At 44.1% G+C, this 26,457-nt stretch overlaps 1 long non-coding RNA gene across 2 annotated transcripts in view; it reads right to left on the reverse strand.

The window, feature by feature from the left end:
* Positions 1–26,457, reverse strand: part of LOC131921805 (uncharacterized) — a 42,421-nt gene extending 15,964 nt beyond the window's left edge. Inside the window, exons 1-3 of one of the 2 annotated variants that reach the window (XR_009382100.1) lie at positions 26,377–26,457; positions 26,161–26,266; positions 10,572–10,816 (exon numbers count right to left, since the gene is read on the reverse strand). This is a non-coding gene — a long non-coding RNA (uncharacterized LOC131921805). Of the gene's footprint in view, positions 1–10,571; positions 10,817–26,160; positions 26,267–26,376 lie in introns of those variants that run through there. The other variant, XR_009382099.1, reaches the window with a different exon arrangement.

A 26,457-nucleotide genomic window follows, 5' to 3' on the forward strand; every position in this document is an offset into this window, starting at 1 on the left:
CCTCAAAACAGGAAAAACGACATCAGGTAAAAACTTAGGAAAATTGCCGGGCGGTGGTGGCACACGCCTTTAATCCCAGCACTCGGGAGGCAGAGGCAGGCGGATCTCTGTGAGTTCGAGGCCAGCCTGGTCTACAAAGCGAGTTCCAGGAAAGGCGCAAAGCTACACAGAGAAACTCTGTCTCGAAAAACCAAAAAAAAAAAAAAAAAAAAAACCTTAGGAAAATTAAATTCATTAATTAAAATTAATTAAGACCTACAGTTTATCAACTTTGACGAGTATGCTACATGAAGGGAACATGTTTATAACAGGGAAGATGTATAGAAACTGTACTCTCTTCATTATTTTTCAGTAAATTTCAATTTTTTTTTAAATAAACGATTAACATTGGCGTGTGATGTTTTTATAATAAAGTTAATCAAATGTAACATAATTTGTATTATATACTATTTTAGATTGTAATATTTTGTATGTACATGGTAAGTATGATATTTGTGTATCTTATTATGAGGACATGGACCTCCATAAGGTGGAATCAGTAATTTGAGCAAGTGTGAATTTTAATACCCCGAGAACCGCTGATGACAAGATGGGACTGCCCTCTGCCCCCATTTTGTCTCTGTGCCCACCATCTGTTCTCGAACAGAAACAACCTTGTCCCTTGGGATGATCACTTACTCGTCGATATTGATAGTTGTATACAAAGATACTGGAGGGTCCCCAGAGGAGCCAGGGAGGAACTTTCTCCTCTTCCAGTCACACATGGTAGGTGCAGGCCTGCCTGATACGCACAGGTGGTTCCAGCCCAGGAGCTTGAAACAGGAACCACTGGCACCCCAAGGGAGTGTGCTACTGGCTCCTTTCTTTCCTGCCCTGCTGTTTCTTAGCAGGAAGTGGTTCAGGAACCATCTTCCAGTCAATCAGTCAGTGACACTCTCCTGGTAAACCTTGGTGACTAGAGGTGTAATCTAAGATGCGCAATAAGAGTGAAGAGAGAGACTTACATTTCTAGTTTGCAGCCATCTTGTAACCAGAAGGCTATCTGTGCTAAGAATAAAGCTGACACAAGGAAAATGAGGCCCAAGAGGATCGTGGAAAGCTAGAGCTGAAACCACATGTGTATCCTCACCTCATCTGGACACTGTTCCCGAGACTGGAGGGGCTGTTGAACCGTTATGTCCAAAGACATCCCTACACCTTCCACAACAGGAAGTGAAGGGGCCTGTGTTTTCTCTTCCTGTCTCTTGGAGTCTTGGAGTGTACAGATGCTCAGTTTAATCAATCTGTTGAGACTACCCTGTGCCTCTGTACTGCAGAGACCGGGTACATGCTAAGAGAAGCAAGGGGAACAGTGTGGTAGGGTCAGCAGAGTTGACCAGTGTCCGGTGCAGTTCCCCTGCCTGTCCCTGTGTCCTGGGCCTTTGCTGAGTTATCCACAGCCTTCCCATCAGTTCTATCATCTATATGGTATTCCTCTAATAACCTGCTTCTCTGATTAAGTTACTCAAAATCTATTTCTGCTGTTTGTAACCAAGAATCTCTACTTGCGCCCAGGGCACATAGCTTAGTGGCAGAGCATGCGTGATGTCCTAGCTTCAGCCTCTGATATCAGAAGTCAGGAGAGAAATGTGGTGGAGGGAGGGGGAAGGGAGAAGTTGGAGGCAGAGAGTGGAGGGTAGACTGGATCAAAATGCATTATGTCAAAAAAAATGCATTATGTCCTTATATGAAATTCTCAAATAATAATTTGTTAAAAAAAAGAACCAGTGTGTGTGTGTGTGTGTGTGTGTGTGTGTGTGTGTGTGTATTTAAACAGTGTGAAAAAGACGTTGCAATAATGTATAGCTTCTGTAGCCTCAAGATTTTGGCACGTGGATGGGCAAGCAGAATATATATATAGTGTGGTAAATGTTGAAAGACTCTCACAAAATACATAGAGAACTTGGTAGGGGGAGGACCCCTTTTTCTCTTGGGGTGAAGGGAGGGAGCGGGGTCAGGCCTTACATAGAAATGGCAGCAACTGAAGATTTACAAGGCCATAAAATTTCATCAGAGAGACAGGAAAGGAAAGGGACTGTGTGTAAAAAGAGTGAAAAAAAAAACACGCTGAGAAGGAGCTGAAGATAAGGTCATTTAGGTGTGAACAAAACTAGATCTAAGATTAAAGAGAGGCCTGCAAGATGTCTAAGTGAGAAATCAGTTTCCTTGAAAGTCTAATGACTCAAGTTCAGAACCCGAAGCCCATTTAAGGTAGAAGACTAGAACTCACTCTTGCAAGTTGTCCCCAGATCTCCACGTGAGTAGCATGGCATGTGTACTCACACTCACCCCCACATATACATTACACATACAGGCATACATTAAGAAGGAAGGAAATGAAGAAAAAGGAAGGAAGGCGTGAACAAACTTATTGATTGAGGAGTAAATATGAAGAACAGATGAGAGAAGATTTTTGAGAATGAAGAGCTGGATAATTGGATCAAGCACGTTCTTAAAATGTTTCAGTTGGCCTTCCAAAGTGCTGGAGACTTATTCTAGCCTGAATTCTATCAGGCTTGGGGAATTTCAGCCCCAAAAGTTGGCAGCAGAAAAGGCCACCAGACTGAGGAACGGACAGGGGCTAGAGAGCAAAAATCCAGCCCCAAGGACAGTCACTGAAAACAGGGCAAAAGCATGAATTCTTTCAGGTTTCCAAAGCTTTGTTCAGGCAGAGATGGAGCAAAGCAAACAAGGAACATATGGGGAAAATGGAAAACAAATATCAGCATGGCAAATTCAAGTCGAACTACATCAACAATTGGAAGCTGTAATGTTTAGACACCCTAATTAAAACACAGAGCATCTAACCTATCAATATTGGCTCATAAACTGTGCTGTGGACTGAATCTCATCCTCTTTGAAATTCATGTGTTAGAGCCCTGACTTCCCAGAGTACCTGCATCTGGGATCAGCAGATGTACGATCCTTAGCTTGGGAGAGAGTCTTGAAGTTAGCAATGTTTTAAGGGTGGATTCCTAACTTGATACAACTGTGGCCTTAAAAGAAATTCTCTTCCCTCCTCTTCATAGCAAGTTCCAGGCCAACTAGAGTGATATATGAGATACCATCTCAAAACAAAACCCAACAAAACAGACAAAGAGAATTTAAAAGTAAAGAATACCACTGTAGCTGAAAGATTACCTGTGTTCTGACTGGTCAGCAGTCAGAACAAATCTCTTCCACTCCTGTCCCCCAAGTAAGCATACAGAGACTTATATTAATTATAACTGCTTGGCCATTAGTTCAGGCTTAGTATTGACTAGCTCTTACACTTAAACTCAGCCCATTTCTGTTAATCTATATGTCGCCACTTTTTCCATGGCTTTACCTGTGTGCCATTACATGCTGCTCCCTGGATGGTGGGCTGGCATCTCTTGACTTGGCCTTCCTCTTCCCAGAATTCTCCTTGTCTGCTTATCCTGCCTATACTTCCCGCCTGGCTACTGGCCAATCAGTGTTTTATTAAACCAGTGTACTAAAGCTTTATCCCACAGCATTCCTCCTTTTTTGTTTAATTAAAAAGGAAGGTTTTTAACTTAAGGTTTTAATTTAACATAGTAAAATTACATATAACAAAACAGTTATCAAGCAAGAATTACAGTTACAATATCTAGTCTATTTGTATTTGACAAAATTAAAGAAAATATTCTATCATCTATCCTGTATTTGTGAGTCCAAGGTCATATCTAACTTATCTCTTATCATAATCAAGGAAACCTATAATTATAACTATCTACCCTTCAACTACATCAAAGACCCCAGCAGGATATAATATTACCTAAGTAAACAGGAAATGCATTGTAAGCAACTTCTAAAAATTCTGGAAATGACAGAGACAGCTGCCTGCCTAGACAGTCATCCAAAGTTCCTCTGCAATGTTAGGGAACCCATCTTCAGCCTAAAGGCCTAGAGTTTTTTAGTTACTTCTCTCTGTGTCCTTTAGAATTCCTGGCAGTTTCTTCTGCAAAACAGGGACCTGAAGGACTATCTTGCCTTGCAAAGTTCAGTGGTCACCTTCCTATGGGTCCTGTATGTCCAGTTTACACAATATACTGTCAAGCAGTCGATGTAAGGGTGTTTTTTGCCCAGTAGCTAACTTTTGCCACAAAGAAAGCAAACTCCATAATGAATTTCTTCAATGCCCATTATTTTCTCTGAAGTAGATTGGTGCTGCCAGGAGCAGACATGTCTCATTGTCCAGGAAAGTCTAAGTTTTTAAAACATTTTAAATGCTATATTCTATAGGTCTTTGAAGTGTTTGAAGATTACCTACCTAACTGAAATCTATGTATGTATATCTAGAAAACTTAATTTGACTATAAGATTGACGATCATAGAAGACTTATTATTAATCTGTATTTAATTGTCCATTGTAATTTAAATGAGTTACATAAACATAATACCTTAAACAAGAGTAGAAATATACATATAGTATAACAAGATTAACTTTAAATTTGTGTCAATAAACTAAAATCTATACCAATGTAAAACATCTTAAACAAGCCGGGCGGTGGTGGCGCACGCCTTTAATCCCAGCACTCGGGAGGCAGAGCCAGGTGGATCTCTGTGAGTTCGAGGCCAGCCTGGGCTACCAAGTGAGTTCCAGAAAAGGCGCAAAGCTACACAGAGAAACCCTTCTCGAAAAACCAAAAAAAAAAAAAAAAAAAAAGTAGATTCTTTAATCTACCCTTTCATCCTATCATTTCTACATCATATCCCCCTTTTTTCTTTAGAAAAATATTACTGTGACCAATAACAATTTGTAATCAACAACCTAAACAAAGACAAACATCCATAATCCATTTTTTGGGGGGAATGTGGGCATAGTTTTTTAGACTACTTCCTGCCAATAAAGAGTGCTGTATTCTTATGGGGATCCTGAGAAAATTAAGAATTATGGTCAAGTACTGACTGGAGTAGTCTGTGATGCTGTATTTTCTGAGCCAGTTGTCTGCAAGCTGTTCTGGATGTTGGATCATCTGGAGACCTCTCAGGGGGTCTTCCTTGATCAAACCCTATTAGCCTGGAAGCAATCCACAGGTTCTCATCTTCTGTGGAAACAAAAGCAGAACCTCTTTTCCAAAGTAACATATCCTTAGACATAAATTTTGAAGACCGGATACCTTTAAAATATATATATTGGCTTAACTCAACAACTTTTACAATCAAATGTCTTTCTGTAGTTAAAATCCCAAAGACAATATAACCCAGACTCGTTGTGTGATTTCCATTTTTACATGGGTCATTTTTTATATTACTTTTACTATCCCTTGAAAAGACTTTATTTTTTTTAAACTATTTCTTTATGTAACTGTCTGTATTCATTTTTTTTCTCTTCCAAACCAACGTACATTTTTAAACACACTGTAAACCATTTAAAGTCTTATTCCATCTGAATCTGTCTTATTGTGAATCTATTGCTTTACACTGCAGTGGCTAGTACTGAAGCAGTCAGCTTGGCTGCGGACTCCGCCCATCTCAGCTTTTCAACATGGTGGAGATAATTCACCCACAGCTCTGGGAGCCATGTTGACCATTGACTCTGTGAAGCAGTGGGTCTATGCTTCCATCCAGCAGTGTGTAGCCCAAAAACCTTTTCTTTCTTTCTTATTTTTTTTTTGTACTAGCAAAAGCTATATCCACCATGCACCATGCTGCATGGCTTGCAGATGCCACTGTGTACAGTGGCAGGAATCCGCCATGCTGCACTCAAGCCCATACGCCATGAACCCTCCATACTGTAGCTCAACCCTGCAGGCTGCAGCATCTCTGTATCACAGCTTTCCTGAGAGACACAACTAGGGAGCTGCTCTTGGCTCCATTTTAGAACCCTTTTTTAAAGCTTTCTCAGGTTTTAGGTAGAAATTCTAAATTCTTGCCCCACATTGGGCGCCATTTGTAGCTGAAAGTTTTCCTGTGTTCTGACTGGCCAGCAGTTGGGACAAATCTCTCCCCATTGTGTCCCCCAAGTAAGCACACAGAGGCTTATATTAATTATAACTGCTTGGTCATTAGTTCAGGCTTAGTACTGACTAGCTCTTACACTTAAATTCTGTTAATCTATATGTCGCTACATTTTCCGTGGCTTTATCTGTGTGCCATTACATACTGCTCCCTGGATGGTGGGCTGGTGTCTCTTGAATTAGCCTTCTTCTTCCCATAATTCTCCTAGTCTGCTTATCCTGCCTATACTTTCCGCCTTGCTACTGGCCAATCAGTGTTTTATTAAACCAGTGTATAAAAGCTTTATCCCACAGCATACCACTGTAGATAAAGTGAATTCATAATACCAAGAGACCAATCAATCATGAGTACATACTAATCTTAACCATTTATGTGCCCAATAACACATCTTCAAGTAAACATGAAGGAAGTAGGCATGCTGGCACACATCTGTGATACCAGCAATCAAGAGAATCAAAAGTTCGAGGCCAGCCAGTGCTACACAGTGAGGCCCTGACTCAAAAAAAAATGCATGTGTGTGTGCAAGAGTGCATGAGTGGATGTCTAAGGACAACTTACAGAAGTCAGTTCTCTCTTTCTGCCATGTGGGCTATGAGGATCAAACTCAGATTGCCAGGCTTGGCAGCAAGCACCTTTACCGCACTGGGCCATCTCAGCAGCCCCAGGCTTGACAAGTTTTAAATGATCCATGTCAGAAAAGGCATATTCTTTGTCCACAGTAGAATTAGTAAGAACTGATAACAGATAAATTCTCGAAAAATCTAATCAGAAACTAATACCATACAAATACTGAAGCAAAACTGATAGTCAATTCTTTCTTGTTATTTAGTTTTTGTTTTTGAGATGGAGGCTTTCCATGTCGCCCAACCAGGCCTCAACTTGTGGTAGTTCTTCTGCCTCAGTCTCTCAAGTGTGGACCACAGGTGAGTGCCACAATGCTTGGCTAAACAGCCACCTCTTAGTGTTTCCAGTCACAGGGTTAAGTTTCAACATAAGTTTGGGACTATGTAGTGAGATCCTATCTCAAACAAAAACGAAATAAAAATTTATAAAAAAAAGTGGGCTCTTGTGGGTATAGTCAAGTTATAAGGACTCAACCCTTCTAAAAGGAATGAAGGGAACTATCATGGTTCCTTTCTGAACTTCCATTCTAACACGTGTGTGGACATGTGTGTACAGGTGGGCATGCTCATTTGTATATGGATAGAGAGGGGTTAGGTCTGCCTCAACTGAATGTACCAGGCTCTACTGACTTCCCATGGGAGGCCTTACCTTGTCAGAGAAGGGAATGGAGAGTGGGTTGGAGTGGGGGAGGAGGTGAAGGCTGTGGGGCTGGAGGAGGGAAGAGAGGGGGATCTATGGTTGGTATGTAAAATGAATAAAAATTTCTTAATTAAAAAAAAACTAAACTAAACCCAAAAAAGAGGGGGGGGGCTGGGAAATGGGGCGGCGGACATGTTGGGAGTTACCAGGAGGAATGAGAGGGAGGGAGTTAGGCATTCCTGGGGGAAATCAGGGGTTTGGGGGAGTGGGGAGGAAGAATTGAGGTCTGGGGAGGAGTGGTAGGAAGCAGTTGGAATACATATGATAAATACACAGTTTCCATCTATGAAATTGTCAAAGAATAAATAAAATATTCTATTTAAAACTTGTTTAAAAGTTAAAAAATAATCTCTGGTTTACTTTCCGTTGCTGTGATAAAGACCATCACCAAAAGCAATCAGGAAGCAAAGGGCTTGTTTCACCTGACACCTCACATCCATCATGAAGGGAAGCCTGAGCAAGACTCAGGGCAGGAAGCTGGAGGCAGGAACTGAAGCAGAGGCCATGGAGGAGTGCTGCTTACTGGCTTGCTCATCATGGCTTGCTCAGTCTGCTTTCTTATAGCACCCAGGACCGCCAGCCCAGGGATGGCACCACCCACAGCAGGCTCTCCCCCATCAACGGTCAGTCAAGAAAAATGTACCACCGTCTAGTAACCATTTCATTCTACCAACTGGTGAATGGATAATTGTGGGAGAGCCACCTGATAGGCAGCTGCCCAGCTCCTTTGTATTATTCTTTCTCATTAAAAAAGAAAAAGAAACATGGATAAATCACAAAACCATTCTGCTGAACAAAAACAGTCAGACAGAGCAGTACTACATACTGATGATTTAATTTATACTAAGTTTAGAAACTGTGGACTCAAGAGTGGCAGGACACAATCCGTAGTTAGCAGAGTTACATGCAGGGGGGAGTACATGGGAGGGGGGGACAGACTACAATGGGACAGAAAGAAATGGCAGGGGGATGTTGGACGGTTTCATTATCTTGATTGTGATCATAAGGTCCATGGCTGTATCCATATGCCATAATCTAACAAATTATAGACACTAAATTGTTCCACTCACTGTATGTCAATTGTACTTCAATAAAGCTATTAACAAAATAAATAAGAGAGCTTTGTGAACTCAGACTCGATCTGCTTCGGTGGATTCCATCTGTTGGTGGAGACAGAGATTAAGGACCATGACAATTTGGAATTTTCACTTCGGGAAGCATCCAAGGGAGGCGTGGTATTTGGTGGGATGAAACAAATGTCACTAAGCAGGATGGAGGGTTCTGAAGATATTAAAAATTTGCTCTACACTTAATCAACATGGAAAGCCTCGAAGTCAGAGAACACTGGATCCAGGAGGAAGCTGAAAGAGGAAATATAATCAAATTCCTTTTGCAGATGAGGAAAAGAACGAACAGAGATGAAGTGTCATCTTATAGAGCCGAAGATAGAACATGGGGCCTCCAAGTCCTGCTCTGGTAACTGCTTTATCCCATACCTGAAAACTACAATCTCATCTATGGATGAAAGCAAAATAAGACAGTTGCCATGGACACCTAATTCTGACACGGCCAGGTAAACAGCCCAGAAAGTGGAGGGGGATCCATGATCCCTACATTCAGATGTCAGTCCCCAAGCCCTCCTGGATAGGCCATTACTTCTTGGACAACAGCACTGCCTTCCTATCCTGAGAGTTCAGGCAATCTGCAGCCTCCTGTGACATGAATCCTAACAAACAAGTCAGTTCTGCGGACCTCGGTCTGGAAATCACATGTATTCTAAATATGACTGGTGTGTTAGTAAAAAATGTGAGTCTGAAGCAAATTATCCTTTGCCCAAGTGAGATCTCAGGAGCTAGGACCCCTTGGTGAAACTGCCTTCAGCTCAATGGAGCTAGCTGGTATACACAAAATGTTCACGCATGCACGCATGTGTGCACACACACACAGACTTGCATACTCACTCACACATTTACGTGCACAGTCACTCACAAACATCTCTCTGCTCTCTCAGTGTTCTGTGTGTTTTATGTAAGTAATACCCAAAGCCAGTCGTGGTGGCTGCCACCTATAATTCTAGCACTTGGAAAGCTGAGGCAGGAGAATTGCCATGATTTGCGGGACAGTTTGGGCTACTGAGTGGGTCTCTGATTCAGAAAAAAAAAAAAAAGAAAAAAGAAAAAAAAGCCACTACCAAATCTTTTCTTCTGAGGTCCTATAACCTCTTTCCCATCAAATCACAGCTGCAATCTTCCACAAACAATTCCAGGTCCTTTAAAGAAAAGCTACCCCACTTACTGTATTATCTGTGAACTTAACCTTTTAACATCTGTAAAACTGCTGTACCAAAGGATGAAAGTCCACTATATCCACGTATGAAAACGTCATAGTGAAAGAACCACATAACATGGTGATTTCACAACGGTCTGTGTGTAATTAGTACAGAGCTGTCCTGGGAGTGTATACCTTTGAGAAATTAATCTTGGGTCTAGTCACTGTGCAGGCTACTGTACACACACACACACACACACACACACACACACACACACACACATCACACACATCACACACCTCATTCCACCACTACCCACTACCGAGCAGGTGTCCTAACTTAAATTTCAGGAATAATAAGAGAAGAAAGTGCCCTTTTTAGGGTCAGGCCCCATAACAGCTATCCTCACCTGTAGAATACGGGTCCCTTGTTCCTCCTGACCTGTGACTTACTAGGACAGATGGAAAGGGTCAGCAGTGGTCAGCTAACATGACGGACATGGCTTAGCAATCTCAGGTGCTGAATATGGTATAGGTCAGAGCATGTTCCATCATGAGCCACATCAGGATCTCCTAGGAACCTGGATAGAGTGAAGAGTCTTGAGCTCAACCCCATGACCCACTAAACCAGAACATCTAGGATAAAACCAAAGAATCAGCAATCCGGTGAGGTTTCAATACCCCCAATCTTTGGGCTGAAACCAATGAACTACACTCCTCCTGAAATACAGTGAAAACACATGTCACAGAACCAGGTTACCCGGAGAGAGGTAGGGATAGGGCTCAAAGGCTGGGAGTTCCAGAGGGACACGAATGAGCTTGGTTCTTAGCACCCACAACAGGCAGCTCAGGGCTTCTGATGACCTCATCTGGGCTCGGCAGGCACCCTGACACACACGCCTCCTCAGACACACATTGAAATAAAAAAATAAATTTTTTTGATAGAACAAAGACAAGCTACTTTTACCTAAAACAACTGGCTCTTGCTGTTTTGTGTATCATTGCTGTTCAGTTGCAATGGCTTTTGTCCAACGTCAGACGTTATCGTTAAGGATTTTTCACGTGTTGACTTACAATGGAGAGTTGGTTTTAAAAAAGGGACGTGCCAGAGAGGGCCTTGATAGATTAGAGAGTGCTGTTCCGTAGCTGGTTCATTAAGTTTGTATCCCATCTGTCTGTCAATATTTCTTCTAGAACTTTGAATTAAATTCTCTGGTGTGTTCTGAAACAAAAGATGGGACATCTGCAGCTTCCTGATGGATGATTTCTCTCTTCCATCATCTAGCTGCTGATTAAATGGAATGAAGTTCTGCATTTGTGTACGATGATATAGGTTGGATAAAACAGCACTAAAATTGCATAGATATTATAAGAACCTTAAAGGGATATAATTTTTTTTTCTGGAGCAGATAGCCGTTATAATAATGTGTGTGATTCCTTTGCAATCATTACCAAGTGTTGCTCTGATAGTTAACATCTTTCACGGTGGGAAGTGAGCATTTTATTATGCTTCAAGTCACAAGCAAAATATTGAAATACCTTGAGCCTTTCCTTATTATTCCCAAATACACATTATAAAATAATTAATGACAGTACATAATACGCCGGGAGGCAAAATGCCAGTTCTACCTTTGAGTATGCACTTGCCACAGGACACTGTCATGAAGATGCCATTCTTGAAGTCAACTGAAGAAGACGGGCACACACAAAAGTGTGCTGAATTATCGTGGATTCGCTTTGTCTCCTTAGAAGCCATTAAAGCAAGAGTTACTAAAATGGAACGTAGCGCACAACAGTTGGAAAATGGCACCACTTACTTGAGAATCAGCTACGTGCTGGGAACTTACATTCTCAGGAGCGGTGTTCATCCTGCCCACTGTGTCTCTAAGACTTCACTTTCCTGAAGACTCCCCACACCGTGACTGTCAAGCTCGATGAAGAACATAGTTGATACTCACAACTTACAATTAAATAAGATGATTGGGGGGGGGAGGAAAACAGACAAAATGTTTATCATTGTTGATACTGAGAAGTCCTGTGGGTGCTCATCGACCATCCTTCAACTTTGCTGGATGTTTGGAAATGTTTGTAACAGTAGAGAGACGGCTGAGGCTATACAGTGTGCTTGTCTAGTGTGTGAGCCCTGAGGTTGAGCCTCAGGACTGAAAAAGAAAATGGAGAGAAACGGGCATGGTGGCCTTGTCTGTAATCTAGCGCTTGGGAAGTGGAGGCAGGAAGTCTAGTTTTAATGAAGGAAAGGAAGCTGGGTGTGATGATCCACACCTTATTCCCAACATTGGGAGGCAAGGGCAGGCAGGTATCTGTGAGTTCAAGGCTATCCTGATCTACATATTGAGTTCCAGGCTAGCAGGGGCTAAATAACAAGAGCTGAGAGAGACAGGGAGAGACAGAGAGAGACAGAGAGACAGAGACAGAGAGACAGAGAAAGACAGAGAGACAGAGAAACAGACACAGACAGAGACAGACAGACAGAGAGACAGACAGACACAGACAGAGACAGAGAGACAGACAGACACAGAGACAGACAGAGACAGAGACAGAGAGAAATAAAGGAATAGAGGCTTTAGACATTAAAAATCCATAGGGATATTTCCAGTCACCCTGGAAACCCCTGAAAACATATCCAAGCCTGAGAGCATGATTTACCATGTGATTCCTGTTTTTAACTGCTCAGTACGGCCCTCCTCAAAAATCATGGCCAAAGAAGGAACTGAAACCTGCATCTGCCTGCCCCACACAGTTCTTTTGACACTGAGGATATCCCCTTCAAGGTGCGATTGTATCCTAACAGTCAACAGCAGCTTCCTGCCTCTAAGCCTGTGGCCGCAGACTAGTCCTCTTTCTTAGGGTGAGTGTCAACTGCACTGTGGGCGTGCAGATCAAAACAAGGAGGTTCCTCAGACAGCACCATCCTCAGAGTCTGCAAGATGCTTTTACAGGTTGCTGTAAAAGGCGGGAAAAGGTTTCTAAATAGACGTGATTCCAGGCTGAAATATCACTTATCAAAATAAAAGGCACGGTGGATTCAGCCATGGCATGGTGCTGGAGAACCACGGTTCTCTTCTGGAGCAGTCACAGGTGTCCATGTGTGGTATGGGTTTAGATCACTTATCTAAGCTATACACGTTTTCATTAAGAGTTTGAAGTAACAGGCTGGTCTCAGATTCCTTTTTCTCCCTCCCTATTACTGGCCTCTGGCTTTCTTCTCCTGTCTGCATTAGTCTTAGCTCTGCCTGTTATATTTGAAGGTGGGCAGGAGTCATACTCTCCTGCAAAATCAGGAGGGGCCTACTGGACCTCACGGTTCTCCCAGAACTGATTGGTAGTATAGTCTCATTTTCTTTCTTTCTTTCTTTCTTTTTTTTTTTTTTTTTTGGTTTTTCAAGACAGGGTTTCTCTGTGTAGTTTTGGTGCCTGTCCTGGACCTCGCTCTGTAGACCAGGCTGGCCTCAAACTCACAGAGATCCGCCTGGCTCTGCCTCCCAAGTGCTGGGATTAAAGGCATGAGCCACCACCGCCTGGCATTAGGCTCATTTTCATTTGCAGTGAATTGTTTCACTTTATACTTCTCATGCACAAGGAACCTCCCAGCCACCAGCCTTGACCTCATGATCTCACCAATCCATAATTTCAATCCCTCCTCACCCTTCCTCCTTCCTTCCTTCATTTCTATAAGTCCGACAAACACCCACACTTTATGTTCCTAATGCTAGGCCTGAAGCTCCCTGACCTATTATCTGGTCCACAGCTGGTTCCCCTCCACACCTGCCATACCATCATAGTTCCGCAGACTCTTGAGCCCTACTTAGTAAATGCTGGCTTCCATTCTCCTATAAAGATGCAAATTTATAGAAACAGTATGTCTCCTATAAACAGCTGGACCTACTTATACTGTCTTAAAAAACTCCTCAGGTATGTCCCCATGAGTTCCTGACAGCCAGACATCTCCATCGTCCTCACTGTGAACATCTGGTTCCAGGTGTATGGCAAAAGACCCGGCCGGACCAACCCAGCAGCATATGTCCCTAAGGCACCTGCAGGGTACCAGGTGCCATGCCCATCTGCTCCTGCTGCTAGAAGCACTACGTGCTGACTAGGCTGGTTTTGAGGGTGACGTGGATTAGGACTATGAGTGTGAACAGTAACACAGGGCACAGGACTTTTAGGGCAGAGTGCGTGGCGCAGGGTTTTATTCAGCACCACAGCTCAAATACTCAGCAAATGGCCCGAGTGAAGGGCACTCCCTAAGCGGCAGCTCCATTTCCAAGGTTTGTTGATTCATCCAAGGTGTCTTCTACCCCAGCCCAACTCTCCTTAGGAGACAGGCTGCCTGGAGGCAGTGTCACAGCGGGAGAAAGGTAAAGCAGGAGATTGGGAGCAGGGAACAGACAAGTGTCCACTGACGGACGGGCAGAAGAGTCACCTTGTGCCTGTTTTCCTGTGAAGGTTGAGGACAAGAACACGTAGCTCTTGTCAGTGAGGCTGTTTGGAGGGCTGCAGATAACTCTGGCTATGTTCTTCAACACTAAAGATGCCAGAGAACAAACACAAAGAGGACCTCAAACCCCAGGGGGCCCTTGAACCAGAGGCTCTTCCACAGGAGGACAAAACTGTATCATTTTCGTAGTGCATTAATTCGGGCATAATACACGACGGTCTTGTTAGTAGACAGCTTGTTAGTAGCTGTCTGATTAACAAGACTATCCCATAATACGTCTATCAACAAAGCACTCGACTTCATTGAGATGTGGCTGCCCCTTAAGTAGGGTCCTGGAGGTAAAACAAGACTAAGAGCCTTTGACAAGTGCATGCTGGGGACTCTGATTCACCACCAACTACATTTGTAGGGAGTATAGGGAGAGAAGCAAATAGGTGTAGAAGATTCCAGCAAATTCCAGCAGACATGGGATTAAAGTCCACCAGAATGGGACCTTGAAGTAGTGCATGTGTACTGGCCATTTACTGTAGCTCTGACTCATGGACCCTCCCTGAACCTGGCAGGAAAGGCAGGAACCCCGAAGACAAAGCGTGTCTTAACGAGACTCGAGAACAAACCGAGAACACGGGGCAGTCAATAATAACACGAAGGCTGTGGGGACATTCCAACAATAAGGGGCATCATCTCAGACTCATTCAAGACTCCTGGCCAGAGTCTCTCCAGCAGCCAGAAAAAAGAAAACAGGAAGGAGGCTCTGTCCTTGGAGTCGTGTTTTAGACACATCCTGTATATTACAGCACACACACACACACACACACACACACAGGAATATGTCTGTCACGTTGTATCACACCATCAGCACGCTCACAGTACAGCCTCTCACCCTAATATCTGCTCCAGCAACTAACACGGAGTCAGGTCAAACCCAGAGGAATACTTCCCACATGCTCGGCCTCTAGCCTCCCAACAACTGCATAAACGCAGGGAATACGTGTGGATTGCTCCGCTCTCATTGAAAGCCAAGGCTTTTGTGGAGTTCTGGGAAGATCTGAGCAGTAGAAAAAGCACCAAGCTAAGAAAAGGGAGACACGTTTGTGAACTTGTCACATCTTCCTCAGGGAACTTTTAGGTAATAGAGTCTTTCATAAGGAACTCTTTCCTAGCTGTGTGTGTGTGTGTGTGTGTGTGTGTGTGTGTGTGTGTGTGTGTGTGTGTGGTGAGAGGGGGCAGAGAAAGAGATGCAGTAATTAACGTTGCATCCTCAACAATGGCAAACAGAAGCAAAGGAGCATTCCGCAAGGTATTTCATTTCACTCTAACTGCTGTCTAAATTTTTCACTGCCAGGGGGTGAGAGATTTCTTCTCTTGTTTGCCAAGTGCTCTGGTCCGACCCAGAGTCCCACTTCTGTGTAGCATTCCCAGAGCTAGCTAGCATCCTGACATCACCTTGGAAAGCAACAACGACTAGACAACTCTCCTCCCAGGCACCAGGCCCACGCACTCAGGGTAGCTCCCTCCCGCCCCTGCCCTTACCTGGGATAGTTCACTTCCCACTTTTCCAGGTGAGTTGTTGGGGTGTGTGTGTGTGTGTGTGTGTGTGTGTGTGTGTGTGTGTGTGTGGTGTTTAATCAACCAAGGTCAAGCAGCATTACATGGAAAATTCCAGAATTAAAGAATTCTTCCGTTTTAAATGGTACTGCATTCTGGGCATTGGGAAGAAATCTCGGTCTCTCATGCATTGCCCTTGGAGGGCGTAAGTCTTCACAGTCCAGTGCGTCCACACTCCCAGCTTTTGCTACCCTGAGTGGTCACATGGTACCTGACCCAGTCACGTGGTAGGATAAGCCAACTAGCAGTGGTTAAAATCTTCAAGTAACGTTGGTCCCTTTTTTGACTCTTTTGATTCTTACATGTTTAACTGATTCCAGTTTTATTTACTGTTAAAAACTGGTGTGCCCAGTGAGACGCCTTGGGAGTTGGGGGGGGGGGGTGAGAGGATGGGGCGTGGGCAAGGAGTGGGGGAGGGGCACACCTCTAAGTGCCAGTGGTGTGGTGTGTTTCCCAGCAGGCCCTGACTGATGCGGTGAGTCTGAAGGCAAAGGAACTCGCCAACTCTTCTTTCCCATGAAACTAGGTGAGTGCTGGAATTGGGAGTGGTTTCACGTTTACTTGATACAATTTCATTACAGCATCAAAAGAATTTAAAATTCTATTTTATTTCAATTCTTTGGGTCTTAACCTTCCGTACTAATGAGTTATGGTTTGCATTGGACTTCTTTGGTTTGATTTTTTTTTTCCCCCAAGACAGGATTTCTCTGTGTAGCTAGCTGTCCTAGAACTCACACTGTAGACCAGGCTGGCCTTGAACTCAGAGATCTGCCAGCTTCTGCCTCCCGAGTGCTGGGATTAGAGGCGTGCATGCTCCACCACTGCCTGGGCTTTTTTGTTTTATTTTGCTGGGTTTAGGGGGGAGGGTTGTTTTTTCAGAGGGGATCACTCTGGCCTAGAACTCCCTATGTGGTGATGACATTGAGTTCTGGCGTCTCCTCTCCCACGGCCAGCAGCACCGCACCCAGATGTATTATGTTTTAAGGTTTTTTTTTTTTTTTTTTTTTTTTTTTTGGTTTTTCGAGACAGGGTTTCTCTGTGTAATTTTGGTGCCTGTCCTGGATCTCGCTCTGTAGCCCAGGCTGGCCTCGAACTCGCAAAGATCCTCCTGCCTCTGCCTCCCAAGTGCTGGGATTAAAGGCGTGTGCCACCACCGCCCGGCATGTTTTAAGTTTTAATCAATGATTTTTTAATATTTTACAAGAAAAACACTTTTTTAGAATGCTGAACTGAGCACAGGGGCACGTGCTTGCCAAGACCGTCAGCCACATAGCAAGTGTGAAGCCAGCCTTGGGATACCAGAGGCCCTGGGAGGATGGGGAAGAAAGGAAGAAACAGAGTTGTCTGGTGGTTTCTACAGAGACACATCCCAAGAAACTGCACGAGGGGGCATTGCGGGGACTGGCGGGCCTGAGTCTGTGGGAGTGAAGCTACAGTTTGGGGTACTTCTCTCCTTGTCCGGGAGACCTCAGATTTTGCTCTTCCAGCCTTGGGCCACATCGGATGAGGCACATTCACATTATCATGTTACCAAGGAAACGGATCTTAGTAAAGGTCAGCTAGACAGTTCTCTATTAACTGCATCTACAAACACCATCCCAGCCCCTGCAGACTAGTTTGACAAAGTAACCAGGTCACGTGATGCCTACCCAAATGATGCAGAAACCCCACCGGCTCACACACGTAAAACGTTTTTAAAAACCTACCTGAGAGTTTTATTGGTGATTTTTTTGCCTAATGAAAAGCGGCGTGTTTGTATTGTTTTTCAGATTTTTCAATTAAAATTTTGTTTTCTACTTCCTGTTTGTGGGGGTGGACGTGCCACAGAGTGAGTGTGGTGTTTGGAAGGCAACTTTGTGGAGTTGGTCCTGTCCTTCCACCTTTCCATGGGTCCCCGGGATTGAAGCTGGGTTATGAGACTCATGTGACAAGCCCCTTTACCCACACTGTACCTTCCTGCCAACCATGTTCTCAGGTCTGACGTGTGAAGAAGGGCTAACTCTTTCCTGGTGATAATCTGATTCAGCAATATTGTTTAAGTGTACTGCAATCAGGGCATAAAAATGTTTATGGCCTTTTACTTATTCTCTCAAATTACTTTGTAAGAATTCATAATAACATACTGAGGTCAATCATTTTTCTGGGTTAGTTTTGCTAGGCCACACTGATGGTCGGCCAAGATTAAGATACCTTGGGTTAGTTTTAATTATTGGTAAATGGAACATCTCCTAAGTGTGTACTTGAACTAGTAAAATCAGCCATAAGGTATATACTTATAAGTCCTGATATAAGTCCTGGCCAAGTGATTCTGTTTGCCCTTTTATTCTAGAAAAATGGATCATTCATTGTAGGAATAAAAAATATTTTTCTAAAGTGATTAATTATGTTGAAAAAATCAGGATCAGTGTTCCCTTTTGAGGACTTAATGTTTAATTATAATTAATTTGTTTATAAACTTTAAAAGTATGCCCTGGCTGGCTGCGCTGTTGTTTCTAGAACTAGAGTCTAAATAAAGAGAACACACACACACATGCACGCACGCACGCACGCACAAACTAAGCAGTATAAAGGGAAGGGGCAAGGGGACTCCTAAGTAGAAAACAAAGTGTCAGGAAATTAATTAATGTACACTTTAAATACATTAGCAATTTAAGAGAATGTTCAGGAAAGGGCAGAAGGAAATGCATGGAAACGTTAGTGGTGATGTCCAGGGACAAAACTCCCAAAGGATGACATTGGCTTTACTTTCCATTCCTGAATTGCAAACATCTATTCTGTTTTATGAGCTAAAGAGTTGCCTGATTCCAGAATAGAAAATAAAGCCAATGAAAACCTTCAGATTGTTGCCCTTTGACCGTGGTTACAGTAGGCTCACGGGACTGTGGGTGGTGTTCTCTCTAATTGCCCAATAAAATTGTCCATGAAAGCGTTTTTGTAACTGTTTCATTGGAAAGAAAGGTTTTTAAAAGAGAATTCCACATACCTGTGAGACTTTAGAACTCATAGTAAAATCTGTATTGTTTGGAACTAAATGAACTATTGGACTTCTTCTCTCTTTGGATAACTTTATTTGTATTTACCACGAGGGCTAGGATACCTGAAGTGAGCTCCGTCATGTTCTCTGTCACCACCTCCAGATGCTGTGTCGGGCTGCCCTTTCTCACTGCCCTAAGGAAATATTTCGTAGTGTTCGAAAATGCATTTTCCACTGTGCCCTAGCCCTGACTTCCTTCTCCATGAACGTTGCCCATGAGCTATGGCCTCTCTCTGTGTTCCTGGGTCTTCTCCCACTGCACGCCTCCTGACAGCAGCTAACCACGTTGAGCAGCCTTCTGAGTGTTTGCCGAACAGTTGTGGATATATATTCATTGGAAGAATAACTCTTCAAACTCTTTGCCAGTTTTTGAAAACAATTATGTGTATGAGTGTTTTGCATGCGTGTCTGCATGTGTACTACATGAGTGCCTGATGATCTCAGAGGTCAGAAGAGGTCCAGATCCCCTGGAACTGGAGTTTCAGACAGTTGTGAACCACCATGTGGGTGTTGGGAATTGAACCCAGGTCCTCTGCAAGAACAAGTGCTCTTAAACAGCTGAGCCATCTCTCCAGCCCCACTCTGCCCATTTTTAACTGAGTTAGCAGTAACTTTAAGAACTCTTCATGGGGCTGGAAAGAGTTTTTTTTTTCTTTTCAAGACAGGATTTCTTCATGTAAACCAGGCTGAACTCACAGAGATCCTCTTGCCTCTGCCTCCTGAGTGCTGGGATTAAAGGCATGCGCCACCATCACCCGGCCAGAGAATTATTTTTTAAAATTTATTTTATGTACACTGGTCTTTTGCCTGCATATGCCTGGATCTATATGAGGGTGTTAGATCCCCTGGAACTGGAACAGTTTTAAGCTGCCATGTGGGTGCTGGGAACTGAACTGGGGTCCTCTGGAAGGGGGTGGCCAGTGCTCCTAACCACTGAGCCATCTCTCTGGTCCATCTCATGAGTTTGAGTTTTAGCTCTTACATTTGCGTTATGGCCCATTGGGAATAAATTTTATATACAGCGCAAAAGCAACCTTATTTAAAAAAAAGTTATATTTGCTTCATTATTTGTTTTAAATTTGTCTATTGCATTTTACGTTTCTTGGCATCTTTTGAAAAATCAGTTGGCTACAAGTTGAACATGTTTTTAGAATTTTAGTCATTTTGTCCCATTTATCTAGATGTCAGTCATTGAGCTAGCCCTAGTCTGTCTTGGTTTCTTATAGCGTCATGGGAAGTTTTAATATCTATAGATTTCAAGCCTGTGTCTATTCACATTACGCTGAGACCTGCCTGGTGTTGCTATGTAGTCCTGGCTGACTTTCAACTCATGATCCTCTTGCCTCTGGCTCCCATAGGATGTATTACCACATCCAAGCTGTGTACCTGCCACTTTTAATCTTAGACATACTTAATTTTCTCAATTTCAGTTTCCTTATTGTGTTCAATAATGACTTAAAAATGCATTGTTGAAGTTATAAAAAGAATATGTTCTCCCATCCCAGGGAGAAATGGATTGTTCTGAAGTCATGGAAAGAAGTAGTCACCGCTGTCATATTTGAACTCATTTAACCCACCAAGAACAGCTTGCCTCAGAGAACACACTTCTGCAAGCCAGTTGGAGCCAGCTCTCCGCTTCTGAAAGCCAGCCACTCGGGAGACACTCCGTAAGAGGTTAGAGAGAAAGGATTCCATTGTCAAATAAATTCGGGAAATAGTTGCTATTTTACCTCCTTCTTGGAGGTTCACTGTGCCTCTCTCTGTCTCAGGTCTGGTTTCCTGGGAAAGCCTGGGCTAGAAATCTGTGCGCAGGTGGGGGCTAGGCAGCATGTCCTTTGCAACACCTGTACGGGTTAGCGGGACAAGCACGTGTGCTTCGGACCCCAGAGCCGTACTGGGCAGGAGAACCCAGAGGGCAATCCGCTTGCCAAAGAGCCTCCAGCTGACCCCACAAAAATCTCCGGAGCTGGAATAGCCCTTCAGAGTTACCCTGCACTGAGCCAAGAGGGATCCTATTTCTGTGAGGACACAGGCTGCGCTCTCAGAACTGAATAGTTGTAATAGATGGTCATCAAGCGACATGTCCATCCTTCAGCTGGGAGGGTGACTAACCTGCTGGGACTGGCGGGGGTGGGAGTGGGGGTGGACTCATTCAGGGGTGCACTCGTGAGAAACACTGGGTTCACTGTGGGTTTTATTTGCATTAATGTTTTGTTTTTTGTACATTCAGGAACCTTTTTCTGTTGTTGTCATACAGGGCTGTGACCCAAGGCTTAAGAGCTGTGACCTCACCCCATTCCTTCCCCGGAGACTGGATGACTGAAATGTCCAGTGCTCCAATCATGTCTATTCTTTCTCCTAACCTGCCTGAACCTCAATGTCCCTCCCCAAAGACAGAGGTCACTTCATTTACATAACTAAGACATAACTAATTTACATAACTAATCGGGGAAACCCCAAAGGCTTTTGAAATTCTGTGGCAGAAATGGAAACCCAAATCTAATATTTCTTATTATTCTATAGCTCATTATCATGTTAATATTCTGAGCTATTTTGTGTTTTTTTTTAAAAAGAAAAAAAGGATTTACTTTGCTTACCTAGTAACTACTCTTTCATGTGACCCTGGAGGCCCATTTTATGGCCCCTACTTCCTCCTAGATACACAAATTCCACCTTGAAAAGACACTTCCTCTGTTTCTCTTCCCCACTTTGTCCGGATCTGGGTTACAGGGTGGAACACATAATTTGTATGTTTGTTTTATGGTGTTCCTTGTTTCAATGTATTAAGAATCCCTAGGCAGTGGCAGAGAGTAGAAGCCAGGCATGGGTCCTGTAAGCCCAGGTCAGAAGCCCAGAAAGCCAGTTAGTTTCCCAGGAGAATGGCTCCAGCCTTCTTTTCTTCCCCTTGACCCTCACGTACAATGCATCACACACAGCTTTCAGAATCCTTCCACTTCACTCTCTCTCCAACTTGTCCACGCCTCCATATCCCTGTGCTAACCTGCCTAGCACAGGCTGTCATCACCCCTCACCCAGAAGACTGCCTCAACCACACACCTCTGCCTTCCATCTGGCTCCTTACAAAGACAGGGGATGACTTTAAATGATCCCGTAGTCATTCCTCATGCCCTCCCCAGGGGTCCCCTTGCCCTTGCTCACAGCACACATCCACCCCAGATGCTCCTTGGGGGCAAAGTTCAAATACCTTCCCAAAGTATGGCCCCTGAGGCTTCCTGCTTACTCTTCTATTCCCAACTCTTTACTGTGATCCTTTCCATCCTGGTGGCCATTCTATCTTCTCTGTCCTCGTGTACTAGACGCTAAGGCGCTCAAGTATGGAGCCAGACATGTTAACAAAAATCCAGGACAGGCAGGATGAATAGAATTTGTGGGGACATGGGAACGGCTGTACAGAGGGCCTGACCTGGCCGTGGCAGGGTGACCACAGCGGGACAGAACAGAGGGTGGACGCTGAAACTACTCTGCCAAGATGATGAGTGCTGCTGCTTCCTCTCAGTTCCTTGTCTGTAGAAAGGAAGGAGCAGTGACGTGCCTTGTTTACCTTAAGGATCAAGTGAGTCCTGGGCATGAACACTCGGAATATCTAGTGGGCAGCAGCAGGCACTGTGAAGCATCCTCAGCATAGCGCACGTGGGTTTCCCTTCCTCCTACCCCTGCTAACCAGCTACCTCCTGCCCTCCTGCCCTCCTTTCCTCGTGCTCCCCCCCCGACCCCCCCCCCCCGGTTCTGTTATATGACAACAAGGGCTGACAGGAGACTTCTACCCTCTCCTGTCACCTGTGTATTGGTCTCCCTCTGCTACCCGAATTTGTCCACTGCTCTGTTGTCTCATGAAAGATTCCAAACTCTCCTAGAGAATCTGATTGTCTCAGAACATCACTGCAGTCCCCCAGGCACAAGCTACTGCTGTCGGTGAAGGGGGGGGGCGGGCGCGGGGGGGGGGGGGGGGGGGGGACACGACAAGACCAGCATCATAACTTGGATCTAACTGCCTTCCAACCTGAGCAAACAGTAGAAACAAGAACAGCTTGAGCTTGCTCTGCTGGGGGAGGGGGGGATGTCTAGGAAGGGGTCTTTCACAGAAGCCTGGACCCATGCTGTGTCCAAGCATGCACAAGGGCTTGAAGTTAAAGGCTTGACGCTTGAAGCTACTGAGGACTACACCCTCAGTAATTCCATTACCTTTCTTTTTAAAACCCTGTCTGCAGCTGATCCTGGTAGCGCACACCTTTGATCCTAGCACTCTGGAGGCAGAGGCAGGTGGATATCTGTGAGTTCAAGGACAGGCTGGTTTACAGAGTGAGTTCCAGGATAGCCAGAGCTACACAGTGAGGCCCTGTCTCAGAATAAATAAATAAATAAATAAATAAATAAATAAATAAATAAATAAATAAATAAATAGATTCTGTCTGCAGCGGAACCTGGTGGTGCTTGCTTAGAATCCCAGCACTCCTGGGGTGACAGCAAAAATTGAGGGATCTAAACAAGGCCAGTGTGGGTTACATGAGACCTTATCCTAAACAAAAAAAAATGGCACCACATAGATTTTGTGATGGAAAGCCATACATTAGCTTCATATGCTGTCTTTCCCAAGACAGGGTTTCTCTGTGTAACAGGTCTGGCTATCCTAGAACTCACTCTGTGGACCAGACTGGCCTCGAACTCACAGAAATCTACCTGCCTCGGACTCCCAGGGCTGGGATTAAAGGTGTGCTACCACCTGACCATTTGTTGCTTTTCTAAACACTGTACATTTACTTCTATACAGATAGAACTACTACCTGTATTTTGGATAAAATTTATCTAGGAATAAGCTGGGCATGGCAGTACATAATCCCAGCTATACAGAGACCTTGTCTCAAATATATATATATGTGTGTGTGTGTGTGTATTTAAATATAATTTATATAATATAAATATATAATACACATTACATGTTATATATTTGTTTTCATATATTTATTATATAGTATATTTATATATTTACATATTTAATATATTATGCATATATTTCATTACATATTATATTTATTATATTTGTTATATGTGTATTTATATATTATGTGTTTATTATATATTTTTTATATTGTATTTATTATATTTTATATGTAATGTATTACATTTATATATATATGTATTTTTTTTTTTTTTGGAGCTGAGGACTGAACCCAGGGCCTTGCGCTTGTTAGGCAAGTGCTCTACCACTGAGCTAAATCCCCAATCCGCATTTATATATTTTTATATATGTAATAAATATATATTACAGCTGCACTACAGATATTTCCGCATTTTTTAAAAGATTATTTTATTTTGATGTATGTGTATGTATGTGTACGTGTTCGTGTGCATGCATGTGCGTGTGTGTGTGTGTGTGTGTGTGTGTGTGTGTGTGTGTGTAAGTGTGTAAGTGTAGGTGCCCAAAGAGGCCAGAGGGCATCCGTTCCTCTAGAGCTGGAGTTGCAGGCAGCAGGGTACTGGGACCCCAAATCAGGTTTTCTCTGCCAGAGCAGCCAGTACTGTGACCTGCTGGGCCATCTTTCGGGTTCTACTCCCTCCCTCCATTTTTCATGTGTTTAAAGTAACTCAGTCAAAAATTGTGGACAATGACTCTGTCATTCTAACAACTCAGGAGCTTGGGAAAGGATTGCTGTAAATTTAAGGATTGCCAGAACTACATAGCGAGTTCTAGGCTACCATGGACTGTCTCAAAATGTAAGTAAAGAAATCTAACTCATTGGCAATATACTTAAAGAAATTATGAAACTCAGAATCCCACATCCCGTAGTAACAAGTGTAATGATTTAACCACGGAAGTCACCTTGGCAGGTGCAAACAGAGCTCATTTGGGGGGTTTACGGGGCAGGGGATGCAGAGCACCCTGTGAACGAGAGCAGAGGAAGAGAAGTGGGGGCAGGCTTGTTTTTTATAAGGGGATTGGACACTTGCATCACTCCTATAGGGAGAGTGCGCTACTCAGTGGTCCTGCTAGGCCTCTAGAGGCTGCAGCTCAAGCTGCCTCGTCAGCTCAGTTATTTCCCTTAGAGACGACAGAATTGTTGGCCTGGTGGGACCCACAGTTCCTACAGCTATGGGGAAACAGGAGGTTTTTAGCATGGCCATGATTTGGTTATTGATCCTCCTTTTGTTGTAAGTAATCTTTGCTCTTTCTAGATGGCAGCGTGGGACAGAAGGATGTGGAAGGGAAGGCGTATTAGATCTTTAGAGATGGTCCTTGTGCCAACTGGAAGGCATGGGTGAGAGCTATTAGCTCCTCCTGTTATTAGTTTTGTGTGGGCAGGGAGTGCCTGTGCCTCAACCACCTCAGTATCTAACACTATGGCATAGCCCACTTTTCGGGCCCCCTTGTGTATAAAGGAGCTGCCATCTGTGCAGTGTACCAGTATGGATGGCCAGTGTGCCCTCCTGTATGTGTGGGGGATAGGGCAGTATTTCCTCTAGAGCTTCAATGCAAGAATGGGGGGGGGGTCCATTGGTCAGGGAAGATTTGGGATGTTGAGGGGTGGCATGATTGGGAAGTAAGGGTGGCACCTGCTGGAGAGAGAGAACCTGGGAAGGAGGCAGAGTTTGTAAGCCTTTATACAGGTTGGGAAGAGAAGAGAGTGTGGGTGACCCAAAAGTTAGTTTTATGGATTTGCCAATCGGGTGCATACGCAGAGTGCCAATCCTGGACAGGAGGCAAGTTGTAAACCGATCTCCAGCTAAAATGCCACTTTGGGTGTTGGGGATCCTGGTGGGGGGAACCTCGTTCTCTGCTTGTTTGGTGGGGTGTCCTGGGCATGTGCTCTAGCATGTTCCCGTGCTCTTCGGGAAGTAGGTTGTTAATTAGAATCACATACATATGTCATTAAAGGTTAAGACTATAGGACTGGGTGATATATTGGAATTCTTTAATGAAAGGAGTGGAGTTAGACATAGAAGAGCCCAGTATTGTAGTTGTTGTTGTTGTTGTTGTTGTTTTCTATTTGAGAGAATTCACTTAATGAAAAGGGGATAGGTACACATCTGGGCCTGCCCGGTCGGCTGCCGCGGCAACCTTCGGCAAAGGGAGAACCGTGGCTGGGTTAGGCTAGCGAGGCTGGCTAGGTTAAGCTAGCTAGGGAGAGAGAGATGGAGTGGAGGTCCCACAAGGGAGGAATGAGTAGCAGGAGGCTGATGTGAGTGAACGTGGGTGCCAGAATGGGTTCCTGTCACTCAAGGGCTAAAAGCCAAGCAAGACAGAGGGCAAAGACCACGCTCAAAAGATTCCGCCTCACTCATGAGAAGTGGCCAGAGGTGGGTGTCAGCAAAGAGAATCAACCATAGTCTTAAAGACTGTGGTGGGGGTTCTCCACCTCCAAGAATACCAGAGGGATACAAGACGCTCAACAGTCACTCCCAGGGACCCAGGGAAGCATTTACACCAACCAGGAGAAGGGGTACTTACCAGTCCTTGCCGGTGTTGGGTGAAGTGCCCAGCGATCGGTTTGGAAATGAGCCCATTGCAGGCTGTCTGGTACACAGAGACGTTGTTGTCGATCAGCATAAGACACCTGGGTGGGTTGAAGCCAAGGGGCGCCACAATGTCATACCATGCAACAGAACTCATGTGAGAGGTTTATGGGCAGGGAGGGGGTGGGGAGGAGGAGTGGGGAGCACATACAGAGGCAGCCTCTGAGCACCACCAACAGGAAGAGAGAGAAGGGAGAGAAGAGCTTCCTTTTTATAACGGATGTAGCACATG

Source organism: Peromyscus eremicus, chromosome 11 (genome assembly GCF_949786415.1).
Source record: "Peromyscus eremicus chromosome 11, PerEre_H2_v1, whole genome shotgun sequence".
Taxonomy (NCBI): domain Eukaryota; kingdom Metazoa; phylum Chordata; class Mammalia; order Rodentia; family Cricetidae; genus Peromyscus; species Peromyscus eremicus.